Source organism: Herpailurus yagouaroundi, unplaced genomic scaffold (assembly GCF_014898765.1).
Source record: "Herpailurus yagouaroundi ecotype Mexico unplaced genomic scaffold, PumYag 211, whole genome shotgun sequence".
In the NCBI taxonomy this organism is placed as follows: domain Eukaryota; kingdom Metazoa; phylum Chordata; class Mammalia; order Carnivora; family Felidae; genus Herpailurus; species Herpailurus yagouaroundi.
This window is the reverse complement of record NW_024412442.1, coordinates 7,539,591-7,545,298: the sequence shown is the minus strand read 5'-3', so window position 1 is coordinate 7,545,298 and position 5,708 is coordinate 7,539,591. Positions and strand designations below refer to the sequence as shown.

The 5,708-nt window shown below is 48.3% G+C and overlaps 1 long non-coding RNA gene across 1 annotated transcript; it reads left to right on the top strand.

The window, feature by feature from the left end:
- Positions 1-469: 469 nt before the first annotated feature.
- LOC121016533 (uncharacterized) lies at positions 470-1,751 on the top strand. The gene is made up of 2 exons (XR_005784339.1): positions 470-930; positions 1,315-1,751. It is a non-coding gene; the product is annotated as an uncharacterized LOC121016533 (long non-coding RNA).
- The last annotated feature ends 3,957 nt before the right edge of the window (positions 1,752-5,708 follow it).

The window sequence follows — 5,708 nt, the reverse complement described above, 5'->3', positions numbered from 1 at the left end:
ACAGAATGACCTGATTCAGGGACTGCCCGAGAGGGAGAGGTCCAGAAAGGCCTTTCTGAGAGAAGCTTATCTGAACCGAGACAGGGGCAGTGAGGAGGACTCAGCTGGAGAAGGTGCTGGAGAGAGACACCCTGAGCAGAGAGAGGACGTGCAAAGGCCCTGGGGAGGGCAGTAGGGCTGGTGGAGGGCTGGGGTTGGAGAAGCAGGTCAGGACGAGGGCAGGGGTGGACAGGAAGGGCCCGCGGGCTCCTGAAGGCCTCAGTGAGGAAGACCAAAGTGGGCAGCCGCCTGGTACATCGTGGTGGACTGGAGACTTTCCCCTGACCTGGGGGGGCCATTTCTCCCAGAACAGAACCCGGAGGGAGCTCGGCTCCCAGAGAGGCAGCTCCAGGAGCCGTGCTTCCAGAGAAGGGCCAGCAGGTGGCTCTCTGAGAAGATGGCCCTCGCTTTCTGCCACCATGGCTGACGCCTTTCCTGTTCTAAGGTAGGAGCACTTTTTCCCACTGAGCAAAAAGCTCCTTTCGCAAACATCCACTTTGCTGGGCTTTGTTTTTAACAAAAGGAGCCCATAGCACCCAGTAGAACGGGGCTGTCCAGGTGACTCACTGTCTTGCATACTGATGGGCTCCCAGAGGCAGCCCCCCCACCCCCAGCCAGCTGGCCGCTCGGAGCTCCATTCCCAAGCTCCCACTTTTTCAAAGCCTTGTGCTCAACCCGACTGGCTTGGTCACCCTCCTTCCCAGACGGACAATCCTGGGGAGAAAGTAATGCCAGGCCACAGGCTCAACTCCAGCTCTCCACAGAGCAGTCTTGCCCAGGAAATAATGGCCTCGAGGCGCTTACAGCCCCGGGCAGTGCATACAAGCAGGAGGAACAGAATGAAAGAAGCAGGCGCCTGTTTGCTGCTTTGACCGAGATTTCCTCGCAATGGTACGTTTGCGTGTGTGTGTGTGTGTGTGTGTGTGTGTGTGTTTAAAGAAAGGCAAGGATTGCTCCAGACCTCTTAACAGCACTGGCCACAGTTGTTCGGTGTGAAAGAAGGGGCTTCAGGGACTGGCACGCATCAGGAAGCAGAAGGCTACAGGACTTGTCAGGGAGTCCGTGGAATCTATCAAGGGGCCACAGGTCATGATTCAGCAGTTCATTTTGACAGCTTCCACTGGGGCAAATACAAGGTAGACATGACGTTGTATCTGCCTGAGCCCCCCTCCAAAAAACAAAAAGAAACCACATCCAGGAAGGGGCCTGGGTTGATGGCTTTCAGCACTGAGGAGGAAGAGAGGCTTGCCATGCTAAGACCCTCTTTTCCCAAAGGGCCACGGATGTCCTTTCTCCAACGTCTGGGAGGATGAAGCAGGACAGGGAGCCCACAAACTGTCGTTGAAGACGTGCTCCGCCTGCCCCTGCTTTGCTGGCAACGTGCGGTGTTTGGACAAGATTGTCACAGTGTTGAGTTGGAGAGCCACCACTGGCCGAGTCTTCCTCTGGCTTTGCTCTGGCCGCATCTCTCTCCAGACCCAACCTTTCAAATGGCTCCCAGCTGCCTCCACGTTCAGCCGAAAGCCACCGGCCTGGACGTTAGGCCCTTCTTAGCTTGAACTAGCCTCTTCCCCTGGAACACCTCCCTGGATCTCTTCACACCCGAGAGCATCCACCATCACTGGTTTCCAGAGCACCTGAACTCCCAGCCCTTCCCACCCTGATCACTGAGTGACTGAATTTGAATTAAATATTTGTTTAGTGTCACCACAGCTGGACTGTTGGGCTCTGCATGGGGAGGGACCGGGTCTTTTCATTGAAGCACTCAAAGGATCACTTTTAAATTTAAATTTATTTATATTGGGGCACCTGGGTGGCTCAGTGGGTTAAGCCCCACTTAACTTTGGCTCAGGTCTGACTTCAACTCAGGTCATGAATCTCACGATTCATGGGTCCGAGCCCCATGTCAGGTTCTGTGCTGACAGCTCAGAGCCTGGAGCCTGCTGAACTCTGTGTTTCTCTTTCTCTCTCTCTGCCCCTTCCCCAGTCGTGCTCTGTCTCTCAGAAATGAATACACCTTAACAAGATTTTTTGATACATAAATAAATGTTTGTGTCTCGCTCAATGGCTGACTGACTTAAGGTTCTGCAGGGATGTTCCATGCCCTGATTTCTCTGGACACACACCTATGTTATGTCCACGTCTGCCACTCCCTGAGTGGCCTTTACTTTCCTATCTCTGTGATTTTGTTCATGTGATGCCTTCTTCTTGGAGTGTGGATATCCTTTCCATCCCGTTGCAGGACAATCGGAATTACAGAAGGCAGGAGGGTAGTTCTTTTACTGAGATGCAGTTTCACACACTATAAAATTCACTTGTGATTTTTCCTATAGTCACAAGGTTGTGCGGCCGTCAGCACTAACTCCAGAACATTTCCATCACCCCCAAATAAACCCCCTACCCATCAGCCACCATTCCCTACTCCTCTTCTCCCCCCGCTCCTGGCGATCATCGATGCGCCTGTTTGTCTCCATGCATTCGCCCGTTCTAGATATTTCATTCACGCAGAATCATACATGTGGCCTTTCGTGTCTAGCTTCTTTCGTTTAGCGTAAGGTCGTCAAGGCCCATTCACACTGTAGCAGGTGTCACTCCATTCTTCTTCACGGCTGAATCATATGTCATGAGACGGAGGTCCCCCTTTTTATTTCTTCCCTCATCAGTTCATTTGGATTGTTTCCACGTTTGGGCTCTTATGAATAATGCTGCCAGGAATATTTGTGTACAAGCTTTCGGGTGAACATCTGTTTTCAGTTCTCATGTGTATATACTTACAGGAGGAACTGTCGGGTCATGTGGTAACTCTACATTTAACCTTTTAAAGAGTCACTGAACTGTTTTCCAAAATGGCTGTACGATTTAACATGCCCACCTACAATGGATGAGGATTCCAATTTCTTTACGTGCTTGCCAACACATGCATGTTATTGTCTGTTGTTGTTGTTGTTGTTGTAATTACCATTCTAGTGAAGATGAAGTGATACCTCATTGTGCTTTGATTTGCAATCCCCTGATGACTAATGATGCCGAGAATTTTTTCAGGTTCATTCTATATTTTATTTACAGAAATGTTTATTCAAATCTTCTGCCATGTTTAATTGGGTTATTTGGGGCACCTGGGTGGCTCAGTCAGTTGAGCGACCAACTTCGGCTCAGGTCATGATCTCGCGGTTTGCGAGTTTGGGCCCCGCGTCGGGCTCTGTGCTGACAGCTTGGGGCCTGGAGCCTTCTTCGGATTCTGTGTCCCCCTCTCTCTCTGCCCCTCCCCCACTCATGCTCTTTCTCTGTCTCAGAAATAAACATAAAAAAATTTTAATGGGTTATTTGTCTTTCTGTCATCCAATTGTAAGAATTCTTTATATATGCTGGATAGTAGCCCTTCATTAGATACATGATTTGCAAATATTTTCTACCATTCCATGGGTTGTCTTTTTGCTGTCTTGATAATGTCCTTGAAACACAAAACTTAAAGTTTGACAAAATCCAGTTCACTCTTTGTTTTTTTTATGCTTTATGTGCCACATCTAGGAGACCATTGCCTAATCCAAGGTCACAAAGATCTACATCTTAGAAAGTGTTTTTTAAGACATTCATCGTTTTAGTTTTTATATGTACATATCTAACCAATTTTAGTTTTATTTTTGTTTTTTTTTAATTTTTTTTGTTTAATCAATTTTGAGTTAACTTTGTATATGGCGTGAGGTAGGGATCCAGATTCATTCTTTCACATGTGGTTATCCAGTTTCTCAGGACCATGTGCTAAAAAGATTATTCTTTCCCTATTGAACTGTCTTGGCAAGAAGAAATATTTCTGAGACAACCCTAATGGAAGAGTCTGACACAGAAAAGATGACCACCACATAATATGAGCTACCTCTGTCAGGGGTGCAGAGATTGGCTGGGTGTTTTCACTCAGTACATATTACGTAAAACTTCCAGGAACACCATCTCAGGTCACCTCTTTCTATATATATAGCAATGATTCTTAACCTTGTTTAAGGCAAATAAGCCAAGGAAATTGTGGGCTTTATTATTATTATTATTATCGTTATTATTAGAGAGAGAGAGAGAGTGTGTGTGTGTGTGTGTGTGTGTGTGTGCAAGTGGGGGAGGGAGTCAGAGGGAGAGAGAGACAGAGAGAGAATTTTAAGCAGTCTCCGTGCTCAGCATGGAGCCCAACACAGGGCTTGATCCCACAACCCTGGGATCATGACCTGAGCTGAAATCAAGATTCACATGCTCAAACTGAGCCTCTTAGGTGCCCCTAAAACTGTGGACTCTTTCACACACATAATGTTCTGCTCAAAATGCTCAGGGATTCACAGACATCTCCCCACCCAAGAAGCCCTTCCACAGACCCCAGGCTAAGAGTCCCTGATCTACTCTCCCTCCCATAGGGTTCATACACCACTGAGACTCCAAGCAACAGCCCCCACAGTGTTGTTTTTTATTTGTCTGTGTGTAGCTCTAGTCTCTCCTTTGAACTGCCCATTTCCACTGAATCCCTAGATGTGTGTCCCTACTTCCTGGGCATCTCAAATTCAGCACATCAACTCGTCACGGTGCCTCCCCCAACCCAGCTCACACCCCAACTTCCTTTTCTCTGGTCACAGCACTGTTCTGCTCATCACCCAGGCTCAAATCTCAAAATTATCTTCACTTCTTCTTTCCCTCACCACCCCTCCCCCACCAAACAATCAATCTTCAGTTTACATAATTGTTCTTTCATCCTGACCAACTATCAATACCCTGCCTAGTCCAAGTTCTTATTCGGAGACCCAGCTGGATACAGTAGATGTCTGTGGCCTTGCGTGCTTCTTGCCATCAGATCCTACACCTTCTAATTTGTCACACACCAGATCTATCTGCTGAGAGAACAGTTCTGAACTTCTCACTCTGTGGTTTGAAAATGCTCAGTGGCTTGTCACGGTCCTCCAAACTCAGTACAAACCCACTTGGTCAGGAATTCAAGACTCTCCACTCTCTGGTTCCAACCAAACATCTGGCCTCATCTCCCAACCTCCCCCCCACCCCTCCGCAAAGCAGACTCTCTGTTCCAGTCGCAAGTGTCACCACCGACTTTCTCTGCCCCTTGTCTCCACTCACCACCCTGACACCATCCTTAGTGAGCTGCCGAGCTCTTCAAGCCAAGCCCAGTTGAGGCCATCCCATGAGGCCTTGCTAATTGCCCCCACTTTCCATCTCTGTGCTACTGTACTTACTTGATGTGACATTTACTCTCATGGTGCTTCTTAGCACATAGCATGGTGTCATGAACAAAACAGTCCCTTAATGATACCGGCCATACTCGGCAGTGATTCTCATACAGGAATGGGAATCAGAATCGCTTGGGGAAATTTTTCTTTTTTTTTTTTTTTTTTTAATTTTTTTTTCAACGTTTTATTTTTATTTTTGGGACAGAGAGAGACAGAGCATGAACGGGGGAGGGGCAGAGAGAGAGGGAGACACAGAATCGGAAACAGGCTCCAGGCTCCGAGCCATCAGCCCAGAGCCCGACGCGGGGCTCGAACTCACGGACCGCGAGATCGTGACCTGGCTGAAGTCGGACGCTTAACCGACTGCGCCACCCAGGCGCCCCCGCTTGGGGAACTTTTTCAAAGCACGCCACTTGAAACCCAGACTTCTACGTGTTGAAAAGGAATCATCCA